Source organism: Arachis hypogaea, chromosome 10 (genome assembly GCF_003086295.3).
Source record: "Arachis hypogaea cultivar Tifrunner chromosome 10, arahy.Tifrunner.gnm2.J5K5, whole genome shotgun sequence".
Taxonomy (NCBI): Eukaryota; Viridiplantae; Streptophyta; class Magnoliopsida; order Fabales; family Fabaceae; genus Arachis; species Arachis hypogaea.
This window is the reverse complement of record NC_092045.1, coordinates 7,719,668-7,738,785: the sequence shown is the minus strand read 5'-3', so window position 1 is coordinate 7,738,785 and position 19,118 is coordinate 7,719,668. Positions and strand designations below refer to the sequence as shown.

Genomic DNA, 19,118 nt, shown 5'->3' with positions numbered 1-19,118 from the left:
ATCTATCTAACTTACTCAATTTCAATCCTAATCTAACACCAAACCATTTCTCCATTTCCTCCTTTTCCTCCATCAATCATAATGCAACAGAAACAAGCAACCAAACAAGTTCACGCACAAGTAATGAGCAGATAGTACAAATAGCAAGTATAACAGATAGCAGGTGATATATATCAATTAGACATACCCAGGAAATGCATAGCAATCAAACAAACAAATGCATATGATGCATGCCTGTCCTATGGCTGATGGGGCCCATCTGTCGGTTATCCAGCCAACCCGACAAGTCCGAAAGCCTTAGACTGTCCCCCGTCGCGCATCCCCAAGAGTCTATGCATAGAGTTCACATTCAATCATCATATAAATCACTCAATGGGGGTTATCCATACCCGGGAATTTATACGTGCTCGGTCACCCTTACGACGTAGGGTTAACAGAGTATCGAGAATCAACCTGGAACACGTGGTGGCGAGCCACGATTTTTATCCAGAGAAACTCGTATCTCAGATATCATCATTCATAAGCCATTTCATAGTCATAATCATTATTTAATCATTCATCAAGCCATGGCATGTTAACTCCTTTTATTAACAACCTCCCTTTCACATTTTTCATCATCATTCCCTTATAATTCATCTTGATTACCCTTTTCCGGGTCCTGACCAAACTATTTATCAAACTCTTCTCAACCTTCTTAATATCGAATAATCTTAAAATCAACCCAACTCTAACATTAAATCAATTACATCACACAAAGATTAAACATTAACTTCTCGAACCCATGACTATCACTAAGACATCCTCGACACTCTATTTTCTTTTCTGTTTTAATATAACAAATGAACTCGGAATTGCACAAACTTTATGTCCAGACGTTCATCTTGAAATAAGCTTTCTAACAAACTAAAGATCATAATTTTCTGATTTCTCTAGCCTCAGGAATAAAAGAAAAACTGTGACTGCTCTGCAGTATATAAAACTAAAAAAACAGCAGCAGCATGTGATATTCAAAATTCAATATAAAATCCAAGTTAAATCCAATGACTTTAAAAATTAATGTAGTTAAACTTTACTCATCCAGGTTTCTTTCTCAATTGGTTCTAAGTTAATACATTTTTAATGAAGAAGTTACATTACCTGGAAGTTAAGTAAAAATAAGTCAAAATCTATTTTAGAAACCAACAAGCTTAATACCTTTCAATTTGAATAACTTTTATTACAAAACTCCAGTTAAGCTAAATTTAAGTTTGGAAACTCCTAGCTCATCCAAAAACAATTGTGTCTTGGTTGTAACCCAAATTCTTTTCAATTCTAAGAGTTACATGCATTGGAAGTTGATGCATAGCTTGCTGAAATCTGTAGAAAAGGGGTACGGAAAACTGGAAATGAATTGATGAGAAACTAAACACTTTATTTGGATAGAATTAAAGAGGACTCCGAGACGAACGCGTGGCCGCAAACGGCTCGTCAATCGGAGTTCCGGATTGAAAATTATAATAAATTAAAAATTGATAAGGGTTTAGGTTTTGGTGGTTTTGCTCTCTTCAATCTCTCTTCTCGATGCTGGTGCTGGTGCTGGAAAGGAAGCAAATATTGGAGAAAAGGATGAAATGATCATTATATATATTGGGCCCACGGGCTCGGTTCAGAGTTAGTTTGACCGGTTCGGCCTAATTTTAGGCCGAATTTTAAAATTGATATCAAAATTCTCGTTTCGACGAGTTCTATCCTATTTTGATATCAGTTTTGTATATTTAGCTTTCCTAATAAAAATTTAAATTATTGACTAATTATTTACCCAATTTAGTGGGGTTTACACCTTCTATGTTCTCACTTTAATTTTTGAAGGACATTGAAATACTTAAATTTTAAAAATAAAAACTAAAAAATTTTAATACTAATCTCTAAACCAATAAACATAATATTAAATCCCAATTTCTAAGTTTCCGTCTCATTACATCCTATGACCTTTAATTTTAGCTTAGGAAGTTTTCATGTGTCAATCTAACATCCTATGATCTGTATTATTTTTCAGCTACACTTTATTATTATTCTATAATGATAACGATATATATATATATATATATATATATATATATATGCCCTCCTCTTGATGAATTCATCTACGACCTACAAATAAATAAATTAAAGATCCATCACAGAAACAACTACACTACATATTTTGAATCCAGACATGCATGGATAACTAAAGTCTAAAAAGTACTATCTAGTGCCATAATTTTAATATTGATAATTGTTTTCTCAGATGTGACATAATTATTATTAAGTTAAATTACATGGACATGACTTTACTATTAGAATAATTTATTTTTAGAGAAATTCGATGTAATAATTTTATAAATATAGAAGAGTGTTATGTGTGACATAATTTAATTATGATAAAATATCAATTTAATTTACCATAATTATTAACTCTTGGTCATTGAGTGATTAATGTTTATTTCATCCACCAACCATCCTATTAAATTTTGGTTAATTTTTAGAGGTCAATACTAATTCTAATTTCATTTTATTTTGAGTTTTACATGACTATTTTGAAACTAAAAGTAAAATTTGCTTCTCCAATACATAGAATTAGTTCAATTAGAATTTTATATTATTTTAAAAATATAATTATACAAGTGGCAAAATTTTATTGGTTCTTCTCCATTAAGGTGATATTATTTTTCCAAAGTGATATCAGTTTCATTTCATAAATTAAATCAAATACATATTTCAATTGTAAATCAATTCACTTTTTGAAAATATCAAAAGTAATACTCTAAAAACACTCTATTAAAAATACTCTTAGTTGTATAAAATAGAATATAATTACTTTAACAATATTCATAAATTACTTAATATCTCCTGGAATCCCTGTAAATATAGCCAAATATATTGTCCAAAAATTATGTTAAATCAAAATAATTAACCTATAATAAGTACAAAAGTTATTTTGCAAATTCATCCAAATATACAATGCAAAAAAAAAAATTATATATATGGAATGACATAAAAATAGAAATGATAACACCATTTTATAACATTAAGAATGATATTAATAAAAAATTAAAAAGATCAAAATCGATTTTGATCCAAAATTTTAAGAACAAACAAAATGCCTAACCCTATATATTATATTAGTAACATGAATAACCAAAACTCAGAGCATTATTTATGAGATAGAACTCAAAAAACTAAATTATAAAATTGAATTAAATTACACGATTTACAATAGCCATGAAATGAACTGACTTCTTTATTTTCACAATTTGCAAGAATTGAATAATCCTTGAACCCAGCAAATCATTTAAGTCAGAGAATTATTTACTTGACCAATTTACAACTGAATTCTCATGTTATAATTTCAAGCCAGAGAATTGAATTGAACGAATTCAAGTACAAAGCAAGGCGTTCCAAAGACCCCCGTTAAACAAGCGATGGTTTTACAAGAAAACTAGTTATGTCTTTGTAAACTAAAAAAGTTACTTAAGCATATAAAAATAAGAGTAATTACCTAAATCAGTTTTCGAGAATTTTAGAATCAGATATTTTAGTTCTTAAGGAAAATTAATACATAGATTAATCTCCAAAATTTTACTCCGGCAGACAAATTAGTCTTCAGTTCATTTTTCGGCAGTATAATTACCCAGATCAGTCCCCAAAGATTTAAAAAACGGACATGTTAGTCCCCAAAAAAACTAATATACAAATCAATCCCCAACATTTCTCTTTGTTAGACATAATAGTCTCCCGTCCAAAAATAAAATAAAATAAAATAATTATTATTATTAATTGCACAATAATATTGTCTTATATTTTTTGTATTTTTTGGACAAATAATAATAAATTTATTCATTAAATTCTTATATATATATATTATATATATATATATATTCACTCAATAATAATAATAATAATAAAATTATTAGAGATTATTTTATAAAAAATTTAAAGTTAAAACTATTTGATATTTTTGTATTTAATATAATCAAAAGATGTTCTAGGTAAAAAAAATATATATGTTTGTATTAAAAAATATGTATTAAAAGAAAATATTTTAATTTGGATTTATATTAAATACATATTTTTTTTAATACAAACATTTTTTTAAAATAGTACATCTTTTGATTATATTAAATATAAAAATATCAAATAATTTTAACCTTGAATTTCTTATAAAATAATCTCATCATAATTTTATTGATTATTATTATTATTATTATTATTATTATTATTATTATTAATTACATAATAATATTATACCATGATTTTTTGTATTTTCTAGATAAAAATAATGATAAATTTATTCATTAGATTTTTATATATATATTTATATATATATATATATATAGTCACTCAATAATAATAATAATAATAAAACTATTAGAGATTATTTTACAAGAAATTCAAAATTAAAATTATTTGATATTTTTATATTTAATATAATCAAAAGATGTACTATTTTAAAAAAAATGTTTGTATTAAAAAAATGTATTTAATATAAATTTAAATTAAAATATTTTCTTTTAATACAAACATATATATTTTTTTTACATAGGACATCTTTTGATTATATTAAATACAAAAATATCAAATGATTTTAACTTTAAATTTTTTGTAAAATAATCTCTAATAATTTTATTATTATTATTATTATTATTGAGTGACAATATATATATATAAAGAATTTAATGAATAAATTTATCATTATTTTTGTTCAAAAAATACAAAAAATATAGTACAATATTATTGTGCAATTAATAATAATTATTTTATTTTATTTTATTTTTGGACGGGGGACTATTATGTCTAACAGAGAAAAACGTTGGGGATTGATTTGTACATTAGTTTTTCTTGGGGACTAAATGTCTTTTTAAAATCTTTGGGAACTGATCTGGGTAATTAGACTGCCGGAAAATGAACTGGAGACTAATTTGTCTGCCGAAGTAAAACTTTAGAGATTAATCTGTGTATTAATTTTTCTTGGGGACTAAAATGTTCAATTTTAAAATCTCAGAGACTGATTTGGATAATTACTCTAAAAATAATAACATAATAATATATAGCACTAAAAATTTAAAAAAAAATAAAGGCACCACATACAGATTATTGGAAGTTTGTTACTGAACGACTTTTCTGATTGCGGCATCACTTGAACCCCCGAGCTAACACCTGTTTGGTGCTATTGTGTTTTGGGATTCAAGAATGGAGTTCGTGGGCACTTCCTCCAAACGCTCCTCATCTCGAGTAAATATTCATAGTTGTCCCTGAAATTTCTGAAATTGGCACAAATACTCAATGTAATTTTTAATATCTCGATTTTTTTATTTTGGTGATGAGTCATTATCGGAACACTGACGTGACTTTTGTTTGTCACGCTGAAAGAGTCCAACAACTATCTGAGCTAGCCAATTTTCAATTTATATCCACGTTGGTCCCTCTCTTTATATCTAATCCTAAATTTTCAAATTTTCGTAAACTTCATTTCTTCTTCTTATTCATGGCTCTCTATCTAACTTTAGAAGCTCTTTAGCAGCATATGTGGTTAAATCCACATTCTGATGGGATCTGCAAGCATAACGCAGAGTCCCTTAAGATATCACAAATTTTCCATTTAACCCTTCTATTTATCCTATATTCCATGCCAACTAATCCAATAACTAAACAGAAACAACAATACTTTTTGAGGGACTAATCCGAATCTGCATTGCAAAAATAAATGTTCCATAAACAACATATTTGTAATAGATTTGAGCTCATTTTCCAAATAATGCCATTATTCTTTTTTGGCGTGCAAGATCCAAATCTGTTTGCAATGGAATCAGAAAAGATTTGTGGCATGAAAGGGTAAAGAACATCCAATTCAGCAGGGCCTCAAACACACATGACACATCTAATGTTGGCTTGTAACCACACTGAATCGGTTTACCACTTCAAAATACATTCCTTTGCAAGCCAACTTTTAAAATTAATTGCAGCTAATCAGAACGAGGTAGAAATTTCAGCACAAGAGAACCTCTTCAATTTCTGATCTTTCTATCAAGGGAAAATGAAATGATTTTCAAGATTAAGTCGCCGGTAACTGAATCAGGCAATCGTGATTTGAACACACGTGCTATTTCTTTTTTTTTTTATCAGCTTACCAACCTGAGAAAAACAAGTTAATTAGAAAAACTGTGTTAGGTCTAAACAGGGTGAACATTACATTAATAAAAGAATAGATTTTTAACCGTAGTTGTTGCTGGCAGCTTCTTTGTCAACGGTTGCTTCTCACCCATGGATGCTCCAACACACTTCAAAGTGATACCTGCATATCCCTATATCAAGTTAATAAAATATCACAAGTTTAGGATTTTTCCATTTATTTATTTATTTCAAAAAAGGATCAAATGCACAATAACTCAATCAGACTACATCTATGTGATGGTAAATTTTTTGTTTATAAATAAATTTCAGCCTCAAGGGTCAGTCTTGGGGTTATGGTAAATTATAAATTCATAATCTGAATAAATCCATGTGATGTAAAGAAAGCAGTTCCATAGGAGTATACACCAAAAAATAAAATGTGTTTACAAGAAGTAAGAGACACAATAATTCAATCAAACATGAAAGACATGCTCAAAAAATACTCAGTACATAGTTTTTACTTTTTAGAGAAATCTTGCAGTGTGATCAAATGGTTCAATTTCTAATGTTTATTCAACTGCTCTCCATAGTTTAATGAGAATAATGAACCAAAACAAAATGTACCAGTACTCTGCTTATATTGTTTCCAATAAGATGTAGCTCTTCAATAGCTGTCAATGATTGTCTAAACCATTCAACCTGCCCAGTTAAACATGAAATATTTAGTGGCTCCTAACAAACATAATGGGAATTTAAGTAGCAAATATAAGTTGGGGAAAGATATAGAAAGGAACCTGGCAATCTGCCATTCTACACCAGTATCACTTAAAACTAGAAAACGAATGCTTTCCAGTGGTGGAAGTTCTGATGTATATGGTGACATTAAGCTGTTAGATAAGTTGAGATCCTGCAAAGCAGGTAACTATTCACAAATTTTGCCAACATCCTGCAAAAACATAAACAAAAAAGATACTAAATAATAATTGTTGTCAATCAATATATTTCGCTATACAAAATAAGCAAAAAGAAATTTATAATAATTGTCTGAGCCTGAAGATCTAAGCATTTTTCTCGTCGAAATCGAGTTTGTCCTTATTCTTGGAGCGCTTTCTGAGGTCGGGAGCAAGGCCTTTGGGGGCGCTAGGGCGGCAAATGGTAGCATGAAGGCCGTTGGAGGTGGAGGGTTGGGCATCGAGGTGGATGTAGGTTTGGAGAGCGTAGAGGAAGAGAATTGGGAGTCCGAAGAATGCGATAAAGAACACAAGGAAGAGGGAGAGCCAAGGGTGCATGAGTGGGGATTTGTACAATGACACCAACTGCGAGGGACCAATGTGGATATAAATTGAAAATGAGTCAGCTCAGCTTCAACCTGGCAAAACAACGCCACGTCAGCGCTCTGGTGATGACTCATCACCAGAAATATGCCTAGGGACCACTTTGAGTACTGAAAGCTCTATCTGGAGGACTATAATAGAAAAATAAGGATCTTGAAAATTACATTGACTATTTGCGCAAATTTCAGGGATTACTATGAATATTTATTCTCCTTATCTCTATCATCTTAGTTTCCTTGTGTTTAGGCTGTGGCATAAAATTCTCACTAGAGAATCGAATCCGGTTCCCCCTTCTCTCTCCTTTTCATTTTTTTCCTTTTTTTTAAATTTATTCATTATGCCACAAAAACAGGAACATAACTTTAATTTGTCACAGATAGATTGTTGAGTTGTCGCGTTACATATCAAATATATTTCAAATACCATATTTGTAAGACATTTCCAATTGTGCTTTAATTAAAAAAAAAATCTTTAGACACATTTAAATACAATTCGTGTAGGCGTGTTTAGCTTTATTCTTTACTAATATACTTAAAATGAGTTTAAAAGTTGTTAGGAAGAATAACATGGATGCATAATTCTAGTCGGATATCATCCTATGAACCGAATGTGAAAATACTTGTAAGAGACTTTAACGCACAAAAATTTTAACCAAAGAGGTACAAGAATTAGGATGGAATCTTTCCAGATTTAGTCCTAATCTCATTTAGATGTAAATAGAAAGATATGCTCTGTATGGGCCAGCATGCCCGTCTTATATGAAAGGCTGCTTTAGAAATAGAAAATATAAGAAGCCAATTTTTAGTTAGCCAATATATATTAACTAACTTTATTTTAGGGTTTATATTTAGAATTAAGGATTTATGATTTAGAATCTAGAATTTAAAATAAATAAATAACTTTTATCCCAAAAAAAATAGCTTCCTAACATTACACTTTAAAAATGGCATACTGGATGTGATCATGTGAGGCATTTGCTAAATTCAGCACCGTCAACATCAACATCAAGATCAATGTCTAGTAAAGGGACCAAGAAAGGAGGTAAAGGGAAACAAGGGAAAAAGGGTGGTGGTAAGAAGCATTGTTGAGTACAATACTGGTGCACAAATTGTGAGAAATTAAATGTAGTGATTGATCAATGTCTTCATAAATTTAGTACAGCAGTTATACCTTGCAGATAACTTCCTTCAAAGCCAAGTACGTGGTAGAACTTTGAGTGAACTAGACCTATCTAACAATAAGACGAGGTCGTTCATGCATTTTCTCCTTGCATTCATTGCCTACTTTGGATTTGGGAAGGAATCAAATTACTATTATGATGACAAACCTTTCTCGGTTTTCTTCTCTTCAAGTATTAGGACTTGATAGCAATGAATTGAAGGGAACTCATATGAAGGGTTTGGTCAGCTATCCAATTTGGAAGACTTACGCTTCAAAAGAATACAATAGAAGGTTCAATATCTGAAGCTCATTTCTCCAAGTTCTCCAGACTTTATTGTGGCATAAGGAACAAGAAACAATAGGTCAAGGGCTCAATTTGTAAATAAAAATTATATAAGCCCTACATTATAAAAGCAAGAAGGGGCCATTTTGCTATTTCAAATGGGATGGCTAATGTTACTCGCCAACATAGGATGGAGTAGCCATACCTTCCTAACTATCTGCTTTGTAATAATCGATAAAAGTTCTTTCAACACCACTTGTATATTGCATCTATACTTGCTCTAATACCCATTTTTCAACACCCAAAACGGTAATCTACTCATAATTTGGATTAGGTGTTAATGATTACCTCAATTTTGGGTGTATAAACAAAACATCTCCATGCTTTGTTTGGTTCATGTCCTTGGACAAAAACATGATCAATAGTGTAAACACGAACAAGTAGACTAAATGTTAGTTGTCTTGAAACAGAATTCTTGAGAACTTCCGTAAAGTAGAAACAAAATTCAAAGACAAAAGTACGTACCACATTGCCGTAGAACATGCACCGATGGCCGCCAATTACTTTCCAGCAACGATCCAGTAGCTGACAACGGCAATCTAACCGCTGGCAGCTGTGGTTTGAAAAATAATATCCAACTATTAAATAAGATAGAGAAACATTTCTGTGTGTTTCTAACTCGACCTTTCAAAAGTAAATTTAAAACGTGGAACACCTATTATATATTACCAAAAATTAAATAAATATCTAATACTAAGAATTGACTGATATTACAATGAGGAAAGAAACTGAAGAATTAACAGAATCCACAAAATTACACATGCATGTACATCTCTACGCGTTGGAAAAACCAGCCGGAGCACCCAATGGAACAGGACTTGAGCTTAGGATAAAAACCAGGGCTAATAGAAGCTAAGCATCGAAAGATTTGCATTGAGACCTAACACTGGTAAACAGAATAGCTCTTGCTTTTCCACAGAAAGCCTAAAGCCTTCCCCACCTTTCTCCTAGATGTAGACTTGCATAGTGGTTTCATCTCAGGCTTAGGCATAGATGAATTGCTGGTTTCTGGTCGGCGTTGTGGCTTGGTCAGGGAATGCTCTTCTTGTCGTTGCTCTCGGAAGAGCATCAACAGCTTTTGAGATTTTTCTCTGCCTCTTGACGTCCCATTTACCGATATTGAGACCAAGGCAGGGATGACCCCTTCTTGAAGGACCATCTCGCAACATTTCTTGCTCCGGTTACACAAAATTAGGAGACATGCGACGGCTTGCTCTTGCTCTAAGAGCTCACCAGTGTCAAGTATCGACGCCAATGTGCTTATGATTGCTGGAGATGACACCATTTCCTCTCTACCCAGTTGAGAAACCGCCAAATTTATCAATACAGCTATGCATTTTTCGGTCCACATACTATCACCCTGGCCTACAAGCTGGGATTGCAAGCCAACAATGATTCCAGATGAAAGGAGGTATGGAATGTTGGTGGGTACGGTAGAAAGATTATAGAGAGTGTGGAGCGAATCTAGCTTGCATTGAACATCAGAGCTGGATTTAAGAATCTTGACTAGGAATGGGACAGCCTGACCCGAACCAATCATAGGCTTGACTTCTTCAAGGCAAGAGAGATTTAGATAGAGGGCAGTTGCACAGCCATAGCAAGTAGGTTTATAGATCATTTCGTCCAACAAGGATAAGACTCCGGCTGATATCATCATTTCCTTGTTTCTGTTGAAAAGAAAAAGGAACAAATGAGTGTGAGTATGCAATGATTTGGAAAACTGGAGAAAGAAAGGTAATAACTATTGCTATCTGGAACATTTATTCTGCACCTCCATCAGAAATTTCAGCCTCAATTATTATTGGAGCATAAATCTGTCTATTTTTTCCTATATAAAAAATCCCAGGCATTAGACTGAAGAAATAATGTCAATGTCATAATTTAACAAGCAAAATAATCAATTTTCAAATTCGAGTTGCACTAAGCAGTAAGCACATTGTCTTCATTTCTTTCTCCTGTGTGTCCATTTCAAGAAGGGGAGTGGGGGATTAATACATCATAAGAGAGAGGCTTCAAAAAATAAATACATACAACTTGCAATTTATTTTTCCACAAAATGATGGAAGCTCTTGAAGAGGTACATGATGATCAGATCATTGCGATTAAATTATGAATATTTTGTTACTACAACATAACCAAGTAACTGTGGTTCTGGCTAAATGCAAGAGCATCACTTTTCAATCAGCAAATGTTGTTTAAGTCTCCTAATAAAATGGAAAAGCAGTTTTACCTTATGGTTAAAAACTACAAAAACTACAAACAATAATACATACAAACAATAATACACACCTGTCATTGTTCACAGCAAGGTTGAACAGGGCCATAGCTCCATTTTCTTGATCCATTGCATTTCCTTCATGCAAAGCTGATTGGAGAAACTGCATAAGTGCTTCAACAAATCCATTGGCACCCATAAATGTCCTGGCGTCCTCATCATCCCTTAGCAACATCCTTAACCTTTGTACAACCTTACACTTCCCCTGTAAGTCATTCCCTTCTGTTAAGACTTTCAGAAAACTAAGATACTGTTCATTATCGTCCTCTTGTGTAGACACGCTTTCAGCTCCAGCTACCCCAGTTTGCTCTGACATACTGCTCTCTTCTACTGGAACCACTTTCACACCTTTCAACTTGCAAGAATTTACACTGTTAACAGATTTGAATTTGTGGAATTGGTATCTGATAAAGCCAATCTCCAATAGTTAAAATCAAGAGATTCAGGAGGGCCTTCAGGAATAGGAATTCCATTCTGTGCGCACCAACTAGCCACAAGATTCTTGACATTGTAATTAGGAGTCAATAAAAGATGTGGAAGTTTCTGTTGAGTCTTTGGGCAGGTGTTATGCCCATCACTGAACCATTTTTCTATACAAGCCCTTTCGTATGTTTGACCCGAAGCAATTATAACAGGATCACTCATGAGTTGCAGAGATATCGGACACCTCAACTCTTCAGGGGGAAGGGGCATCGGGCCTGATTTTCTATTATTCGGCTTTAAGTTAATGGAACTAAGTTTTGAAAACACTCTATCAAACGCTTGAGTCTGAACACCATCCTCAACATATCCATTAACAGTAGGTGAACAGGGTTGGGAGCCCTGAGAATCATTATCATCTGAGAACTCACTTCTAAACAACTTAGAATATTTCCTCATGAGGTGTAAAAGATATGCAATAATTGATTCCTTCCGCTTGTCTTCCTCAGCCCGAGCCCTTTCAATGAGTTTTTTGAGAGCTCTTCGTTCAGTAAGAGCTGCTCTTGAAGATGTAATTCCAAGTCTAGTAGCAGCCTGATGAAAACATTCAAGTTCACTACTGTCATTAGAGTTGTCAAGCTTCTTTCCCTGCTGAAGCAATGCAATTAAATCGTCGCCAACTTGTTTTTCTGAGGGCTCAATTGCAAAAACCGTACTTGCAAGTTCATCCACAATTTTCTCAACCTGCTCAAAAATCAAATGTCAAGTGTGATTAAAAAAAAGAGGGGGGGGGGGGGGGGTTGTCCATGATGATCAGGATTCAGTGTACAAAACTGAGTTCAGAATATAGCAAACAAGGTGGCATTGAGTTATTTTGGAAATAAATGAAACATAAAAAATAGACCACCCCTCACTCATTCAGAAAGCAAGTAGCAAGGCTGTGTATGGGCCTCCACATAATAGAACAAGAGAAACTGAAACATGGAAAAGTAAGCTATACATCCATATCGTTGAAGATTATCACCTGACACCCAATAGATTGAGGAACAATATCTTCCACCAGTTTAAGACTGTCAACAAGTGCAGACTTAGCCTTTTCAAATTTTTGAAGTACGGCATCGCCAGTTATTGCCTGTGTCATAAGTGATATTATATGCAAGATGTTCCACAAGTAGTATTCCAAATCAGATAACCTAATGGGCTATAAATAACTTGTTGAAAGGGCTTAGGTAACTAAATCCACCCTACATAATGGTACACTATCGGAAAATAGAATTGAAAACTATACAAGAATAACAAAAATTGTACCAGGTAAAGTTTACTACACTCTGAGCAGTGCTGAAGAACATTCTTCGACTTCTCTAAAGCTACATGCAGTGAACATAATGCCTGTATTCCAGATTTGCTCCTAGGCTTAGCTGCTTCTAGAGAAGGAAATATTGTCAATATTTTACAATATATTGCAGAAAGAGTCCTGCACATTTCTCCATGTAACTGCACAAGATACCAAACACTCTTTGTCAGCTGAAAATAGAGAATTTAACAATTAAAAAAGAATGAAAGAATTGGAAAAATAGCCCAAAAAACCAGAGCAAGAGAACTATACATAAAATTTACTCTCTTACTTTTTTTTTCGGCCAGCAATTCTAAACCTTCTTTAAAAAGCAGCAGTGTTAATTGTGTAAAAGAAAATAATTCAATGTGGTTCAAAGAGAGGACAGTTACTTTTACTTCAAAAAAAAAAAGAATAGGAAAAGGAAAATATGCAACTAATATATATACATATATAAATAAACATATTTATATATATGAAAAAAAAAAGGGTAAAGAACACTTTTTGTCCTTAACGCTTGCAATTTTCTTCAAAAATATCCCCTAACATTTAACTTTATTCAATTTTGTCCTCAACATTTTTTATTCATTCAATTTTGTCCCTAACCAATTTGATAAAGCTACCCTTGGACATTTTAAATTTTGTCCCTAACGTTTTAGATGGTGTTAACGTCCATGGGTAATTTTGACGTAAATCGAAAACATTAGGGACAAAATTGAATGAAATTAAATGTTAGGGGTACTTTTGAAGAAAATTGTAAACATTAGGAACAAGCATACTTTACCTGAAAAAAAAAAAGACTCGATAATTATACTTGAATATTAAGTACTACAGGAATTATGGAGCAATTACAATTGACGAATGAATACAAATTTATCATTATTAGTAAAGTAAAGGATTAAAGGAAGAATTTCTAACAGTTATCCCAATAATTTAAGACATGTCATCATACCTTGGCATCACTTGCTGCAAAAAGATTTTCTTCAAGCTCAGCAACATCCATCATTCAAATTCACTGTGAAAACTTAGATGCTAAATGATCCCAACTATATTTAACGATGATCAAAATCAGGAAACAAATAAAATTAGCAAAGTAGTGGTAAAGAAAAATGTCGCTACCAGTTCAGAATTTTTAAATTAAAAAAAAAAATGCATGTGACTAGACCATGCTGCAATAAACTAAAAGTCCAACCATGCTTCAGTTTCATTTCGTTTAATTTACCCAAGAAAGGTAAGTAGCGTGTTGAAAATACTCATAAAAATTTAGTGACTCTATTTATTGGGAATTTCTTTATATCAATCAAACAAATAAATAATAAATAAAACAATGACTTCAAACTTGTTTTACATGCAAAACGTAAACTGCATCAATATTCTCTTTTTGCGTATAAATATTCTAAACATACAACAAAAGGAAAAGTACCTTGTAAGCAAACCTAACATAAAGTCAATTCGGTAGGCATTGGATTTACAATGCTCTCTTTTTGTTTTTTTTAAGAGAAAGAATTCAAATTATTATCTCTTAGTTTTCAACATTTTTTCTCCAACCAAAGAGGAGAAAAGGGTTTTCCAATTAACACAATAAAAAATTATAGTAATTTAAATTGGAAAAGACAAAGACATCCGTGACAAATCTTCACAATAGAAAGATTAAGACAAAATTTGAAAAGTAACCAAATCAATTTGGACATTGTCCATTTTTCATGGTATAAATAATCAAATGAAAGAAGAAAATGCTGATTTTTCGGTTATTTTTTCTCTCTTTCCAAAAACATGTTCACAGAGAGCAAATTAATCAACGCATTCTTATTTAACAGCTTCACGATCCTAAAAATAAACGCCAATAAGCAATAACAAAAAATAAGCACAAAGCGATCGCAAAGAACATAATCCCCAGCTGAGATCTTCACTCCAACAACACATAAAAAAGGATTAAAAATTACGGAAATTTTCTTAGAGAGAGAAAAAAATAAATCAGATTGAGGAAGCATTGAAAGGCAAAATGAGCATGTGAGAAATGTGAGATGCGGGGTTAGGGTTTGAGAAGAAGAAATAACGTACCAGAGAAGAAGAAGAAGAAGGAGGAGGAGAAGAAGAAGAGATGGTGCTGGAGGGTTTGTTCATTAAGAAATGGAATTCTTTTAGAGCGAAAAAAAAATAATTACAAAAAAATGAAAAAAGAAAAAAGAAAAAAGAGGAAGAAGAACTGTTTTTTTTTTTTAAGGGTTGTGAGGATCTGTTTAATCTTTAATGTGAGAGACAGAGAGGTAATGACTAATGAGGTTTAGACCGAAAGGAGCGAGTAGTTCGGAGGAAGCATACGAGGACAGCAGAGAGCAAGCGAGAGAGAGAAATGTGGAGGGAGATGACGAGATTTGGTTATTCTTATTTCTCACTTTCTTCTTCTCTTTCCTTGTGTGTGTGTGTTAACTGTCAAGGGGTGGAAGTGGTATTGAGCCGAAGCAGGAAACCGAATTTTGCAAAGTTTAAATTTAGGTGGGTTAACACTTAACACCTAACACTTCTCAGTTAGAATAGTCTTTGTCACTATCAAATTAATTTCCAAAACAATCATGTCTCAAATTACGGTTTTTTTAAATAGATAAAAATTATATTTATCCTTTTAAACGATTTTCAAATTTTTTACCATTTTAAACATTCTAGAACAATTTTACCGGCAATGTATAACACAAATAAGAATTATAAAATAGTTCAATAAGAATATACCTCGTGCTATTAAGAAAGAAATCGCTACTTTTTTTAGAGTCCTTAATATTGGTGCACAAGACAAATATTTGGGTCTCCCATCTATTGTTAATAAATCTAAAAGTCAGACATTTGTTTATGTAAAGGATAAGATGTCGAAGAAGCTACAAGGTTGGAAGCGTCAACTATTGTCAGTAAGTGGAAGAGAAATCTTAATTAAAACTGTGGGGTGTACTATATCTGTCTATGCTCTAAGTTGTTTCAAACGGCCCGAATCACTATTAGATGATATTCACAAAATGATGATGCAATCCTGGTGGGGTCAAAAACAAAATGAAAAAAAAAACTCCAATGGATCAGCTGGGATACAATGAGCAAAATTAAAGAGGAATGCGGTATGGGGTTTAAAGATCTCAAAACGTTTAATCTGGCAATGCTGGCAAAACAGGGATGGAGACTAATGACTAAACCAAATTCTCTATTTATAAAGTCTTTAAAAGCAAATATTTTAGACTTACCTCTTTTTTAGGAGCGAAACCAGGCCTGAGACCATCTCGGGCTTGGCAGAGCTTATTGGAAGGCAAAAAAGTACTCGAACAGGATACCAAATGGAAAGTCACGACACAGGGTATAGTAAAATTCAAAGAAGAACCATGGTTTGGTAACTTACCTCCCGTTCGAGTACAGGAAGAAGACTGCAGTGATGAAAATCTGATCTGGCTAAGACAACTATTCAATGAGATAGGGGGTTGGAATACACAGCTCATTCATAGTAAGTTCAGTCCCAACATAGCACAACAAATTTGCCAAATAGACATTGAAGAAGGTGAAGATTCAGTCAGGTGGATAAAGCATGATTCAGGTCAGTACAATGTTAGAACGGGATATGAAGTAGCTTACAAGTTTTTTCATAAGTCTATGGAAGATCTTCGTGTCAGATTTCAAAGTAGACAACTATGGAGGAGCATCTGGGAGGTTCGATGCCAACCAAAAATCAAGGCATTTCTTTGGAAATTTGCTCACGAAGGGCTAGCAGTGAAGACAAACTTCATCAGAGGATACCTCAGATCCCCAATTTATGCCCGCGATGTTCTTCACTGCCAGAAACGCACCTCCATGCTCTGATTTTCTGTCCGGGAGTTGTGCAAGTCTGGAATCAATCACCAGTAACAAGTGTGATTCCCAGAGATCCGACTATGGAACCATGGGAGTGGTGGTGTCAGTTGATGGAAGCGGTGAGAAGAAGAAGAGACTCAAAAGAAAAAATCAGTCAAGTGGGTTACCTTCTATGGCAGATCTAGTTGTCCAAGAACGCTCTCATTTTTGAAAATTGCAGAGTTGAGGTTGGAAAAATTCTGTCCCAAACTTTGACATTTGCGGAAGAATTTGGGCGACTTGGGAGGCATAGCAACTGAAACTAAAGAGGAGAGAATAGCTTGTCCTTTTTGTTTTAATCACTACTGCTTTAGCTTGGTATTATTGTTTTTGGGAGTTCCCCAAATTTTTATTATTGTATATGCTTATCCCTGTTTGTGTGGATATTGTAATTGAATCATTTAATTGCAATAAAAGTATTATCTTGGGAAAAAGAATTATAAAATAGTTTAAAAATGCGATTGCACACACATTGCCTTGTACACACATTATCTGAAGTTTACAATTGCCCAGCTAATGGTAGCGAATATAGCGCGCGTGCTACCTGCAAAATTGTATGTAAAATTGTTGATGACACATCATTTTAAATAATTTTTAGAGTTTTTTATTTATTTTCTTAGATTTTTAATTAAATTTTTTATGATTTTTAATAAAATTTAATAAATAATCAAATATTTAGAATTGGGATAATATTTTTATGTGTTCAGGAGTTTTAGTTTTTTTTTTGGTTGGACAATCCGACATACTCCTCATATACTTACCAATTTTTTCAATTGTTGATGACACATTATTTTAAACAATTTTTAGGGTTTTTTATTTATTTTCTTAGATTTTTAATTAAATTTTTCATGATTTCTAATAGAATTTAATAAATAATCAAATATTTAGAATTGGAATAGTGTTTTTATGTATTCAGGAGTTTTGGTTTTTTTTTCACCCACACACTCCTCATATACTTACCAATTTTTTTCTCGGATGCAGTTGGTAGGAGTTGAGCCCAAGACCTTTGAGATGGGGAGGGGGCGAAATGCTGTGTGAGCTAAGGCTCATTGGCAGGAGTTTTTGTTTAAAAAGTAGTAAGAATCAACACTTTTTCACAAAGAAATCACAAAGAAAATAGAAGCATGGCCTAGGAAGCGTGGCCCAAGAAGCATACTCTAAGGAACAAAAAGTGTGCCCAAAGTGAAGGAAACTGGAACCCAAAACCCATACGCCCGGCGTGCATGTCCACTAACTCTGACCTCTTTGCACTCTAGCAGTCATAACTTGAGTTATAGAGGTCCAAATGAGGCGGTTTTAGTTGCGTTAGAAAGCTAATATCCAGAGCTTCAGAATGATATTCATATATCTATAGTGGACATTTAGTCTCAGCCACATACCACCATCATTTTTGGGACACAAAAAAACAGCGCCTCAGACAACTCAAAATGTAAACCCAGCGTATTCCAACTCTCAGGATGCAATAATTAAGGCCCAAGCTTAATTATCTATCTCATCAGAAGCCTTAATCACATCCAAAATACTCAAGACTCTAGAAGATTAGTTATTAATTCTTTCTAGAAACATAAAAGATTTGGTTGTTAGGATTTGATTTGAATTATTATTTTGAATTTGAAACTGAAGTCAGTAAGTTAGTTATCTTATCTCTCTCCGAAAGATAAGATTAGTTTAGTTTGAATTTGACTTCTAGATTTAGGCTACAAATAAGTGAGCGTAGCTCACAAGAGAGGACAATCCGGGAGGAGGATCTTAGGATCCAAATCAAGTCCTCGAACTACTTCTCTTCTTGTTTTTCTTACTTTTTTTATGGGTAACTAATTCTCAGTCAAAGGGTTAAAAGTTCTGTTTATATTTTTCATGAATAATTAATCTACGTTTATTTTATTTTGAAGTCTTGCATTGATCTATTTCATAATTGAGTTATTCGTTCTTCTTTCGGATTAGTGAATCGGAAGTTAAGCTAATTTTTAATTTTTTTTGGATGATTATATTATAATTGAAAATTTTGATATTTGAATCAAAGCTTGAAAACTCTTTTATATGACTATTTGAATTCGTCTAGGAATAGTGGTTCAATTAGTATGCGATACATACATAATTTTCAATCACTCTAATTTTGAATGAGTGACATATAATTCGAATTAGAACAACTTTTAAAAAATATGTTTTCTTTTAAGATTTAACTGGACATGGCTAACTTGAATACGTGATATATAATTTGACTTAAGGACTACTTTTAAATCTTATTTGAATCTAAAATCA

At 32.7% G+C, this 19,118-nt stretch overlaps 1 long non-coding RNA gene and 1 pseudogene across 2 annotated transcripts; both read right to left on the bottom strand.

Annotated features, from left to right (window-relative positions):
* Window positions 1-5,741: 5,741 nt before the first annotated feature.
* LOC112718155 (uncharacterized) lies at window positions 5,742-7,405 on the bottom strand. Of its 2 annotated transcripts, XR_011866264.1 has the most exons (4): window positions 6,924-7,405; window positions 6,754-6,828; window positions 6,234-6,310; window positions 5,742-6,150 (listed from the first exon to the last, which is right to left on the bottom strand). It is a non-coding gene; the product is annotated as an uncharacterized lncRNA (long non-coding RNA). The 2 variants fall into 2 exon arrangements; XR_003160656.3 differs by lacking the exon at window positions 6,924-7,405 and having other exon boundaries at window positions 6,754-6,872.
* Window positions 7,406-9,601: 2,196 nt separating this feature from the next.
* On the bottom strand, window positions 9,602-15,473 carry LOC112715035 (U-box domain-containing protein 6-like; annotated as a pseudogene).
* Between the last annotated feature and the right edge of the window lie 3,645 nt (window positions 15,474-19,118).